General features: G+C 40.3%; 1 long non-coding RNA gene across 2 annotated transcripts in view; it reads left to right on the forward strand.

The window, feature by feature from the left end:
- Positions 1–13613, forward strand: part of LOC147423987 (uncharacterized) — a 42279-nt gene extending 28666 nt beyond the window's left edge. Inside the window, exon 2 of one of the 2 annotated variants that reach the window (XR_015186590.1) lies at positions 13172–13478. This is a non-coding gene — a long non-coding RNA (uncharacterized LOC147423987). Of the gene's footprint in view, positions 1–13171 lie in introns of both variants that reach the window. The other variant, XR_015186591.1, reaches the window with a different exon arrangement.
- Positions 13614–13892: the final 279 nt, after the last annotated feature.

Below are 13892 nucleotides of genomic sequence, written 5' to 3' on the forward strand. Positions count from 1 at the left end.
TCCGTAGGACTGTTGCCCGTAGTATGCCTCAGATGAGCCTTGAGAAACTTTAGCAAGACCCAATCATTTACCTTAAAGGCTAAGGCTCTTTTGTGCTTATTAGCAGAAGCCCTTTTTGCATTTCCTGTGAGATGGATATAACCCCTTTAATCTTTGGAAAAGATTCTTGTAGGTCTCAGTCCTCGATCAATTTTCAACTTTTATTATAGCACGCGTTTTGAAACATACTTTTGTATGTTTACTTTTCATGGTAGACCAACAGACATACATTTCTACTCCTTGAAGAGTCGATATGGAATTCCTCTTTGCCCCGCATAAGGAGAAGTATGGGATTCATACATGACTTTCGTATTGTATGGGTGATTAACACATAGCCTATTGCCATTTGGAAGATAACCATCCTTCAAGGTGAATGGTTCTTTTTTCTTCCCTATTGCAAAGGTTGTAATTATATACTTAGAGTCTTGGTCAATAGCATACTCATCTATCATAAAAGATAGATCATTGTGAGTTGCTATAGACACCACATTTACCCTTGGTCGTTGTGAAAGTGTATCGACCACTTGATTGTGCTTGCCAACAATGTGAGCAGTATGAAATTTAAATTGCAAAAGAAAATTTTCCCACCTCATTTGTTTGAGGAGAGCTTGGTTTGCGTTATGAAGTTCTTGAGGCTTTGTGATCCATTCGTAAGATGAACGGAGTCCCCAAGAGACAGTGTTTCCATGTGTTACGGGCATTTAGAATAGCTAGTAGCTCTTTTTTGTATTTGCCCAATACTCACTTATCGAAGTTGAGTCTTTGACTCTCATATGCTATGGCATGCCCTTCTTGAAGCAAAATAGCTCCAAGGCAATTAGCACAAGCATCACATTGGACCTCAAATGGCTTTGAGAGTTCTAATAATGTGAGCACATGTTGAGAGATAAGATTCTCCTTAAGCTTCTCAAAAGATTCTTGCACTTTTGCAGTCCATGAATACTTAATGTTTCTTTTTTTAAAGTCATGTAATGGGCCTGCTATTAGCGAGAATTTTGTCTCTGAAGCATCTATAGTATGCACACATACCTATGAAGCTTCGTACCTCATGTAGATTCCTTGGATTAGGCCATCCTTTTATTATCTCTAACTTTGTTGGATCCATACGGGTGCCATCATTAGACATAATGTGACCTAAATATTGAATCTCTTGTAGGAAAAATTCACTTTTCTTTTGATTAATGAATTGCTTATTCTCTCTCACAACTTGAAAGATTACCTAGAGGTGTCTCTTGTACTCTTCAAGAGAATTTGAATGGCCTGAAGATTTTTGTCCATCATGAGTTTGAATGCGTCTGGAGCATCTGTCAGGCCAAAACTTGTAAAGTATCAAATAGATCTTCTACACGTGGCAAGGAAAAATCTATTTTTGATAGTGATCTTATTTTGTGCTCTATAGTCGACACACATGTGCTATGTGTCGTCTTTCTTTTGCACTAAAAGAAATGGTGAACAAAATGGAGAGGAGGTAGACCTCATCATCCCTTTTTCCACCAATTCATGCACTTGCCTCATGATCTCCTCTTGTTGAGCTTGTGAAACTCGATAAGGAGGCTTGTGAGGCACTGAGCTTCCTGATAGGAGCTCAATTGCATGGTCATCATCCCTCATTTTAGAGGTAGCTCACTAGGGATGTAATCATGAAAACATCTTGGGATCTATTTAGGAAATTAGACAACTCTAATTCCTCTTGATTCCCTTTATTGCAAGGATATGGTGTTCCTTGACTCATTAGCATCTATATACATGCTCTCTTCCCTGTAGGTGAAGTAGATTCTCCTTTCAGGGAACTTCATGTTGGAAGCCATGCTGTTAAACCATGGTGCCCCAACGATAATATTCTCATGTTTGAGAGGGAAGATGAAGAAATCCTTTTTGTCCACATAGCTTTGGACACGAAGCCTTAATTTTCCAATTAAGGAAGTAACTGAGAAGTCTTGTCCCTTGATAGCTCCATTGGCTTTCAATGCACCTCCCATCTCTTGGGCCTGTATTCCTAGCTTGGTGGTCAACTCCGTGGATATGAAGTTGTGAGTTGAACCAGGGTCAAACAAATAAAGGCATCATGCTCTTGCATCTTTCCCCAAGAATAGGAAAGGAGAAATCCTTGGCAAGGAGCATCCTCTTTTGGAGCTTCAAACATAGAGGCTCTTAGAAGTCTTATTGCGGGCAATTCTCTTGGGGCAAGGACGATAACCATGGACTTGCTCCCCACACTTAAAACATTTGTGGTCCTTTTAAAAAAACTTCTAACTCTTTAGGAGAGAGTTTATATTTACCTTTGTAAACTCCCTTCTCCTTGGACCGATTGTTGTTGTTTTTGGAATAGCCTTGGTAAGAATTTTGGGCATTGGTTTTCCTCTTGGCATCACTTTTGTCTTTATTTTCCATGGGTTTGACATTTCGTCTAGCCCCTTGTTGAAATTTGATGCACAAAGCAACCATGGTGTGGTGTATTACTTTGGTGATAGAACCAAGCCTTTGAGAGTTGACATTCTCGGCCATTTCTTTGGGTAATCCCGCATAGAATTGTTGCTTTTTCTCGGCAAAGTATATCTTTTTGAAAAATAGTCGCTTTGAGATGTAAATGTAGACATGTAGTAGTGTTAGTGTGTATACGCGCTTCACCAGGGGCACTTTTCTCCCACTGGGTTTTTCCCCCTGGACATCTGGTGTGAAAGGACACCTTATCTCTTAGGGTCTCATATAAGCTTTGTAGCTCTGAGTTTGTAAATACTCTATTATTCTAATACAGAGAGCTAGACTACAGAGATCTCGTATGCAAGCTCTATGTCTTCTCCTTCTTCATCTTCTTCCTACTCTGAGTTGCTATTTTCCTTCTGTTTTCTGTTTCATCATCTTCAACAATTGGTATCAGAGCAATGTGATTTCTAGAGCCTCTACTTGCGTTTTTGCGTCCGCGCTCGCAATCACAGTTTTCAGGCAGTTTTCGGAAAATTTGCTCGTGGGAGCATCCTTGACGTTCCGGGAGTATTCTCTGCAGGTGACCTGCGGTTTTACCCCCCTTTTGAAGCCGTTCGAGCCCTCAGAATTTTGTTCTGAGCAGCGTAGCAGAAGTTACTTTTCGGAGGCGTTTAGATCAAGAGGGTGTGCTTTTTGACATATTTTCTTCAGGTAAACAGTTCTTTTGGGAAGCAGCTTGTCTTAGCTTTGTGCTGAGATTTTGTGTAGAGTTTTGCTTGCATTGGAGAGGAGATTTGTGAATCTCTTGGAGGTTCTTTTGCTCTCTTGTGTGCATCCACAGTATGGCTCAATCTACGGAGAAAGAGATTTTTGGTGTGTTTACATCCGAAGACAAATTGGATGGTACCAACTATTCTCTTTGGTCTTTTATGGCCAAAAATGTTTTGGTTGGTAAAGGATTGTGGGATTATGTATCTGGAGATGACAGGTAGCATCGCACCTGCCACGCCTGGTCGTGGTGCAGCTGTTGGTGCAGGACCCTCACAAGTCACTCCAGAGCAAAAGAAATGGGATACTAAAGATGCACAAGCTATGGTTGTGATTGCCTTAAACATAAAGAGGACAATCACACCACATATCAGATCTTGCAAAACTTTTGAGGATGCTTGGAACACTCTGCAAGCTATGTTTGGAGGAAGAAACGCTGCTAGAATAGAGTTTTTGAAGAAACAACTTAACAAAATACAGATGGACGAAGGTGACGATATCGTCGAGCATCTTACAAAAATCAGGGATCTTAAAGAGAAATTGCTTAGCATTGATGAAGTGATTCCAGAGAAGGACTTGGTTTCCAAAACACTCAATTCACTACCACCATCTTATTTGACTTTTGAGACTTCTTTAACTTTATCTTTGCGAGCTAATCCTGAGCCTCTTCGTTTTAAAGAGTTAGTGGCTTTGCTATTGCAGGAGGATCAATCACGTAAGAACAAGTCTTTACAGGTGGATGGTATGGATCATGCTCTTGTTTTACATAACAAAAACAAGGGTAAAGAGAGTGCTCATCACTCCAAGTCTGGTTCAGGATAGTCTTCAGAGAAGTCTAAAGGTGATTCCGAAAAGTCCAAGAAGAAAGGTAAATGTCACTACTGCAAGAAACTTGGTCACTACATTAGTGAGTGTAAAAAGCGAATTGCTAAAGAAAAGAAGAAAGAGTCAAGTTTGGTTGTTCCAGCTTCTGGTGATTCTTCTACAGCTAAAGAATAGTCTGCAAACTTTGTGCAGGATTCTTATGCTTTCTTAGTAGGTTCAGATTTTTCTGCTTACAGTGTTGACGAGACACAAATGATTTGGTACTTTGATAGTGGTGCATCCAGGCATATTACTTCAAGGAAGGATTTGTTTTGTTCATTGGATGTAGCTCCAGCAGGAAAGAAGGTGACATGTGCAAATAATGCTTCTTATCCAATCAAAGGCGTTGGTAAGATTTTGATTACCATTTCAGATGGTTCAGATTTATGCTTGCCAGATGTCTTATATGTTCCAGGGATCAAGAAGAATTTATTGTCTGTATCCTCTCTTGCAAAAAATGGTCTTCGGGTCATTTTTGAGGATGACAGATGTGTTGTACGAGATCGAGAGAATGGTTATTCTCTTATCACTACAGGTACACTGGAAAATGGACTATTTGTGCTGGATCGTTATGAAAAGCAGATTCAGGTATGTATTGCAGAAACAAAGACTCAGGCCATGCAGGATGCTGAGTTGTGGCATGCTAGATTTGGGCATGTTGGTTATGGCAATTTGATGACTTTACAACGTCATAATATGGTGCATGATTTGTATTTATTGGAGATGCCACCAAGACATGTATGTGAAGGTTGCGTTCTTGGAAAGATGCACAGATTTGCATTTTCGCAGGATGGTTCAGTTAGAGGGACACGAAAGTTGCAGCTTGTACACAGTGATGTATGTGGTCCTATGAGGATGCCATCTATGGGAAACAGCCTTTATTTTGTGACCTTCATTGATGACTTTTCCAGGTTTTGTTGGGTGTATCCACTCAAAGCAAAGTCAGATGTGTTTGCAATTTTTCAACATTATGTCGCCATGGTTGAAAATGAAACAGGTTGCAAAGTACAGACTCTTCATACTGATCGAGGAGGTGAATACATGTCAGGTGCATTTAAGGATTTTTTGGGAAAGAAAGGCATTAAACACCAATGCACTATGCCATACACACCACAACAGAATGGTGTTGCAGAAAGGAAGAACAGGTCTTTAATGGAGACGGCTAGATGTATGCTCAAGGCTAAGAGTTTGCCTCATAAGCTATGGATGGAGGTAGTTGCTTGTGCAACACATGTTTTGAACAGGTGTCCTACTCGTGCCTTGAAGACCATTACTCCATATGAATCTTGGTATGACACAAAACCTTCAGTTAGTTATCTTCGTGTTTTTGGTTGTCTTGCTTATGCTCACATCCCTCAGCAGTTACGTGGGAAGCTTGATGATAAGGCAATCAAATGTATATTTGTGGGGTACAATAGTGGAAGTAAAGGTTATAGACTTTACTATCCTACTACAAACAAGATTTTTGAAAGTCATGATGTAATTTTTGCAGAAACTACAGCTCAACCTATGGTTGCTTTTGATGTACCTCATATGCAGACACATGATGTATTTGAAGGTTTTCTTCCTTCTTTTGTGGAGAATCAAGAATCACAACAGGTTGATAATCTTGATCAATCTTTTGATCAGCATGTGACACCTCATGATGTAGAGGAAATTGTGCGTGAAGAAAAAGAAGTTCTCAGGGAAGAAAGAACCTTGCCTAAATGGGTTCCAAAAACTTTGCAGGATAGCAAGTTGGATGCACCGTTTCCACAAAAAACACGTGGTGGTACTACTTTTGGCAGAGAGCAAGTAGATTTGGCTTGCTTTAGCACTCTTTGTGATGCAGATGAGCTTGATTCATTTGAACAAGCTTTAGAGTGTGTTCAGTGGAAAGATGCTATGCAACAAGAAATTGATTCTATTCATAAGAATCATACATGGGATCTAGTGGACTTGCCTACAGGTAAAAAACCTATTGGTACAAAGTGGGTTTTTAAGGTAAAAAGGAAACAAGATGGTACTGTTGACAGGTACAAAGCAAGAATTGTGGAAAAAGGCTATGCGCAACAGAAAGGCATAGATTATGATGAAACCTTTGCTCCAACTTCTCGTGCATCCACAGTTAGATCACTAGTTGCAATTGCTGCTCATCATGGTTGGAAAGTGCATCAGTTGGATATCAAAACTTCTTTTTTGAATGGTGATTTGCAGGAAGAAGTTTATGTAAGTCAACCAAGTGGTTTTATTGTAAAAGGTCAAGAGCAAAAGGTATGTAGATTGCGTAAAGCTTTGTATGGTCTCAAACAGGCTCCAAGAGCATGGTATGAGAAGATACATACTTATTTGATTGGCCAGGGATTTCAGAATAGTCCAACAGAAAGTACTTTGTATGTCAAAAAGAGAGATGGAGTTCTCATTATGCTAACACTTTATGTGGATGATATGCTTCTTACAGGCAATAGTGCAAATGAAATTGAAGCGTTTAAAGATGCTTTGAGAAAAACCTTTGAAATGTCTGATCTTGGTTTGCTACATTATTACTTGGGTATTCAGTTTGTGCAATCAGAGGATGTCATATACATGTTGCAGGCAAAATATTTGCATAAAATTTTGGACAAGTTTGGTATGCAAAATTGTAAACCAATCTCTACACCCGTAGAAACTGGATCAAAGTTGAGCATGCACGATGCTGAAGAACCTTTTGATGTACATACTTATGTAGCAGCGGTTGGTTGCTTGATATATTTGGCAGGCAACACTCGTCCAGACATTCAATTTGGGGTTTCACAAGCAAGAAGATTTATGCACAGCCCAGGTATGCATCATTGGCAGGCTGTGAAGCGCATACTTTGTTACCTTTCAGGTACCCCTAATCTTTCCATGTTCTTTCCAAGGGGGGATATGTATGGAAAGCACAGTTCTATGTAGCTTCTTGGTTACAGCGATTCAGATTGGGCTGGTGATTTTGACACACGACATTCCACAAGTGGGAATTGTTTTTTCTTGGGAAATGCATGTATATCTTGGCTAAGCAAGAAGCAACCCACAGTGGCTACATCAACTTGTGAAGCTGAGTACATGGTAGCTTTCATGGCAGCAGTTGATTGTGTATGGATACGCAGGTTATTGGCAGATCTTTGTGAGTGTCAACAGGCACCCACTACATTTTTCACTGACAGTCAGAGTGCTATGGCAGTTGCAAGGAATCCAGTATTTCATGCAAGAACCAAGCACATAGAGATTCATTACCACTATGTCAAGGAAAGGCTACATGTAGGGGAGATTACACTAACTTACTGCCCTACACATGATAACATTGCAGATCTATTTACGAAGGCGTTATCACGAGAAAAGTTTGAAGCTTTCCGAAAAGCTTTGGGCTTACTCTCATACACATGATGATCTGCTACCTTGTACGGATTCACACTATCACTACAGGGGAGATTTGTAGACATGTAGTAGTGTTAGTGTATATACGCGCTTCACCAGGGGCACTTTTCTCTCACTGGGTTTTTCCCCCTGGACATCTGGTGTGAAAGGACACCTTATCTCTTAGGGTCTCATATAAGCTTTGTAGCTCTGAGTTTGTAAATACTCTATTATTCTAATACAGAGAGATAGACTACAGAGATCTAGTACGCAAGCTCTGTGTCTTCTCCTTCTCCATCTTCTTCCTACTTTGAGTTGCTATCTTCCTTCTATTTTCTGTTTCATCATCTTCAACAGTAAATCCCAAAACTTGTCCACATATTTGTGGATAGACTCATGAGAGAAAAGCTTTAAAATTCACCATTTGGTAAGCACTTTGTCCTTTGCATCACTTGCAATGAACTGCTTCATGATGGAAACTCGTAGAGTTTTCCATGTCTTTGGGGCCATGCAGGGTAAGATTTGTGATGTTTTTCCCTCTTGTATTCTCTAGGAGAATAACCATAGCTTTCATCGGTAGAGGAGGAAGGTGAAGAAGAAGGAGAAGAGGGTGATCTCTTTCTTGCCCTTTTGTTCCTTTGTTTCCCCTCTTCCCTTTTGGAGTGACGAGGAGAAGGACTATGGGTTAATCATTTCCTCTTGGGAGGAGTTGGCGATCGTTTAGTCCGCCATCTTTGTGGAGCCACATCTTCGGAGGAACTTAGGAATTCATTACGTCTTTGGATTCCTCCTCTTATATGGGAGAGAGTCTTCTTTTGGGGGTGTCATCAGAGGCCTCCTAAGATCTCTCTCCTCTTGGAGAGGAAAGGAAATCCCATAAGCACGAAGTTGTTGAGTAACTTCGGCTTGCAAAGCGGGGTTGTCCATATCTTGTTGCAACCTAGTGACAGGATAATTAACAAACATGGGGGCATCATCATTAGCACCTTCATGTGCAAAATCAAAGTTATCAATGTTCATTCTACTCTCTTGGCTATTGTCAACCATGTTAACCAAACTTATATGTTTACTTAGTGTATGCTTTGGCAATTCAAAACCTTAGTTGCTACTCCTCTTAGTCTTTGTAAATAGGCACTTAAGTATCTATACCCATGGCGCGAATTGGTTAATTATAGAGAGTAGTGGAGTGAGTCTAACATAGCGAAGTTGCCGAGAGATAGCCCCTTTCCGACTTCTTATGGCTCAATAATGGTAAAGCCGTAGGCAAGTCTAAACAGACTCTATTATTAAGACCAAAGCTCCCGAGGTGTGCACCATATCCCACATAGTGGGCTCAACAAAATCGATAATAGATCCCAGTCCCACTTACCCTAATATAATTAACAAAATCCACCATTAATAGGCTACTTAAGGACCTCTCTTCTTAAGCAAGAAAAGAGAAACCAAATGCTTTGATACCAATGTAATGGAAATGGCCTATGAACTTTGAGAGTAGAGGAATTAGGAAATTAGGTGAAGCACTTTTGTAAGGTTACTTTGTGAGCATAGCGGGCGAACTTAATTGATGGTAGCAACATAAACATGGTACTTAGTTAACTTGGCATGAACAATACTCTTGCAAGAGAGAGATTTTAGAGAACATGACAATAATAAAGGACCGGATTCATATGGAGCCGGTCCCCCCTCCAATAGCCATTTGTATTATAGTTTCTCCCATCAAGAGAGACTTGGTACAATACAATCTTTGTATTCCCTGTGACCTAGGTGATGCAATGAAGATGGAAAGCTTCATGCATCACAAGCATAACATAAAATTTGTAGAAAGCATTATCTATCCCAAGCCTTAGTCCCAAGGCCTCAAACACCTTCTAAGGTGGAGAGAGCTAGCAGGGCATGAGGATAGGGAAGAGGCAGAAGAAAAATTCCATAGGAGAAAGAAATAGTTCCTCACTTATCATTACTCTTCTTGCTAGCATACATAATAGCATAGTAATGGAGATGGAGAAGATGGAAAGCTTAAGCATTGACGCATGGCTCTTGGTTGGATTTGCATTCCATAGCCAAGAGTGTTGGTGTAGGCTCTTACTTCTCACAAGCTTGGAGAAGGAGGTGGAGTTCCTCAAATTTTACCAAGTGAAAATGGATCCAAAAAATGAGTGTGTGGTTGTGGTTTATATCCCCCTAGCACCCCCCTTGATTGCTTGGGGCAAGTTGCAACTTTTCCACATGCTGCAAGCTCATTGGACCCCTCTCCCCCTAGCCAATCACATGGAGCATGCAATCAAGTACATGGGTAGGCTTTTGACAAGTGTCCTCCTTACCCCTTAGAGAGAGAGAGAGATTGAAAATATCTAGATATTTTTTGGATGGAACTAGAAGCTCATTGGACCCCTCTTTAGCCCAACCAATAGCATTCAAGCACACCATGTGGTTAAGCTTAGTGAGAGTCTGACATGTGTCCCTGCCCTTTTAGAAAACGGGTGCCCTTTGGGTGAGTGGAAGGTTAGGTCAAAGATTCCCCTAACTTTGGGACTTTTTGCATAGGAATATTCTCAAGAAACTTCCTCATTAAGTTTGTAGGGTCTCTTTTTTACTCAAGCACCTTACCCCCCATGCATAGGAAGCTTCTCAAGCAACTTCCTCATTAAGTTTGTAGGGTCTCTTTTTGACTCAAGCACCTTACCCCCCATGCATAGGAAGCTTCTCAAGCAACTTCCTCATTAAGTTTGTAGGGTCTCTTTTTGACTCAAGCACCTTACCCCCCATGCATAGGAAGCTTCTCAATCACCTTGCTCATTAAGTATGACAAGTACCTCAAGTACCTTAGTCATCAAGCATGACAAGCACCTTAGGTGGAGCTCCCACCTCAAGCTCAGCCCTAGCTTGCCTAAGGTCAAAGGCAAGTTTAGGTCGGGTTGCCACCTCAAGCTCAGCCCAAGGTCAAAGGTAAGTTTAGTTTGGGTTTCCACCTCAAGGTCAGCCCTAGCTTGCCTAAGGTCAAAGGACTTGTAACACTAACCATTGGAGGTCTTAATGAAGCTAACCCTAACGTCTTTTAAGCTCCATTAGATGCACATTTCTCTTTGATAGAGTACCTCCTTGTGGACCCCTATTGAGATGTAAACATCTCTCCTCTTTGTCCCCTATTGAGGTAAGTCTAGAAGCGCTTATTGCACATTGCTCTTTGATAGACCATCTCCTTTTGGACCCCTATTGAGATGTAACCATCTCTCCTTTTGGTCCCGTGTTGAGATAGGTCTAGAAGCACATGTCTCTATTCTAACTCTTGTTCCCGTTTATTCTCCCACACTTAATGATCAGTTTAATATGAGAAAATCATTTGGTAAAGTTAGATATTATATTTTATGACATAGCACGTACTGGTCCTACTTCATTTTTCCTCTTTTTGGGCAGTTTTCATATCATGAGCCCTCACTTGCCATGGCTGACAACAACACAAATGTTTGCAGGATGTCAGTGTATGCTAAGAATAATCTAGATGGGGATAATAACCCAATGTGGGCTTACATGATGCAACATGTGCTTTTGTCAAAGGGCATTTAGAATGTTGTGCATGGCATTGATGTACTTGTGTCTTATGTGGATAAAGGCTCTGTGAAGGATGTTGTAGGTCTTGGTGGCAGGACTGTTGCTATTAGTGTTGTTTTGCCTTTGACTGAGCAGTCTCGCTGGTATGTTAGAGATGCATAGGCTCATGCATTGATTGCATTATGTATGGAGTGCACTGTTACTCCTCACTTTCGCTCGCAGCTAAATCAGCAAAACAGGCTTAGGATATTCTGGTTGGCCTTTATGCAAGTTGCAATGAAGCTAAAATTGCATTGCTATGTAAAGAGCTGGAGTCAAATAGTATGCATGAGTAAGATGACATGCACACTTTCCTTGTTGGTGTCAAGGATATTATTGAGATACTCATTTCTGAAGGTGAAGTTATTTATTACAGTTCACTTGTGCAAACTATTCTTAATTCATTGTGAGATTCTTGCTAGACTTTTGCTAGTACTTGGTGACTTATGAACCAAGGAAATCCTGATGTTCTCAAGTTTGATGCATTATGCACATTGCTATTGCAAGAGACACTTTTAAGAAAGAACAAGGCTAAACAGTGTGCAGTTGAATAGGCCTTTGTTGATGCTCAAAGAAAAGGTGGTAATAGCAATGTAGCCACTTCTCATGGTTCTTCAGCAAGTGGGAAATTGCATGTTCCTAATGCTTCTATTGGAAACACCTCATCTGGGAATTCTGGTGATGAAGGAAAAAAGAAGATTCATTGCCATTATTGCAAGGCTAATGATCACTTGATAGAGCAATGTCCTTGATTGAAGGCAAAAAAGGCCAAGAAGAAAAAGGCACACTCCACTAAAAGGGCAGCTATTGTGAAATCTTTTGTGAAAAGGAGATTGTGATGTTGATGTAGATGCAAAGTGGGGATTTAGTGAAAGTACACCTATGATCCTTCTGTCCATGATGCATGTATGTCAGTTGTTGCAAATTTACATGTGTGGTATTTTAATAGTGGTGCTACAAAGCACATTACCTCACATTGTGACTTGATTACCTCTCTCGAGTCTGTCCCTCATGGGAATACGGTCACGTGTGTCAAAAATGCCCCTTATCTTGTCAAGGTAGTTAGAAAGATTGTGTTGGCTGTTGATGCGAATGGTAGTTCTTTCACACATGTTGATGCATTTTAGGTACCTGTGATCAAAAAGAACCTTTTGCATGTATTTGCACTTGCTAGACTTGGTCTTGTTGTCAATTTTGTGGATGATAGATGTACAACTCATGATCTCAATTTTGGTGATGAAATTGTTGCATCTGGAATTTTGTGCCGTGGGCTATATAAGTTCACTTTGTATGACAAGTGTGGGTAGAATTTTGCAAATGCAGTTTTGAATTCAAAGGCTGTTTTATATCCAAAACTTTGACATATACATTTTGGGCATCTAAATTTTTCCAATTTGCTACGTTTGCATAAATCTAATATGGTTACTTATTTGCCGCTTCTTGATGCACCTTCAAAGCATGTATTTGAAGGCTATATTTTGGGTAAAATGCAGCGTCAAAGTTTCTAGAGGACGGTTCTATAAGGGCTACATGCAGGTTGAAACTTGTGCATAGTGATGTTTGTGGGCCTATGCAAAGTCCATCCTTAGGAAATTATATGTACTTTGTGACTTTCATTGATGATTACTCCATGCATGCATGGGTGTATTCGCTTAAATCTAAGTCCAAAATTCTTATGTGCTTCAAGAAATTTCTGGTTATGGCTGAAAATCTCTTAATGTACGATGGGCACCTTCCGTTCAGATCATGGGGAGATTATATGTCTCATAAGTCTAATGTATTTCTAGCTAATCATGGGATAAAACACCAATGTACGATGTTGTATGCACCTCAGCATAATAGTGTTACTGAAAGAAAAAACACGTCGCTTATGGAGATGGCACGATGTATGGTCAAGAGTTAAGCTTTGCCACATTTGTTTTGGCTTGAGGATATCATGTGTGCTACTTATGTACTTAGCAAGTGTCCTATAAAATCTTTGCAATTTATGACTCCTTATGAAGCATGGAATGATAAAAAGTCGTGTATTGATCACATGCACATTTTTGGTTGTTTTAGCTTATGTTTTAGTGGCACAAATGCAATGCTGAAAATTGGATGATAAGGTTGTTAAATGCATTTTTGTTGGTTACAGTACTGTTACAACATTAGCCGCACATGCGGTCCTACGGTCCTGCGGAGGTCTGGACACTGCAAATCAGGAGTCATGCGGTATGTGGTGGCAGTAGCGGCAGTTCTTCACGGGATATCATGGGACAGGAGTGTGTGCACCGTTCCCGATCTGCGCTGGAGCAACAGGTGTATATGGAGGGGCATACCTGTCTTTTTATGTAACTTAACCAATCTCTATGATATTCATGGCATCTACTGTTGTAACTCTGAGTCTGGAATAATATGAATGAAGCAATAGGTGTTCTGTGCCTGTGTACTGTGTACTTCCTTCTCTTGTCATTCTATATGTTGATGTTCATATAATGTAGTTGCGGGTAATCATTCCCGTAATGCCTATTGCTCCAATGCGGGCAATAGCCATTACAAGTACTGAAAGAAAAGGTTACAAGTTATACATCCGCAAAAAAAACATATCTTGGTTTCATGAGATAATGTGTTTGTAGAAGATTATGTTCAGCCTTTGTTGTCACGTACTAGAGACAATAATGTAAGCTCATGGGACATTAATGATAGGTTGTTGCCTCTTTTTAATGGTGGAAACTTTGAATGTAAATTCCAATGAGACAAATGTACAACCTATGGGGGGTTTTGAAAATACTATAGATCAGCCTATAACTGATACAATTGTACATGATGCACTTGATGTGGAAAGGGCTAAAATGAGCAGGCTCAAGGTATTCCAA

The sequence above is a fragment of the Adiantum capillus-veneris genome, chromosome 26 (genome assembly GCF_014529385.1).
Source record: "Adiantum capillus-veneris isolate H3 chromosome 26, ASM1452938v2, whole genome shotgun sequence".
Classification (NCBI taxonomy): domain Eukaryota; kingdom Viridiplantae; phylum Streptophyta; class Polypodiopsida; order Polypodiales; family Pteridaceae; genus Adiantum; species Adiantum capillus-veneris.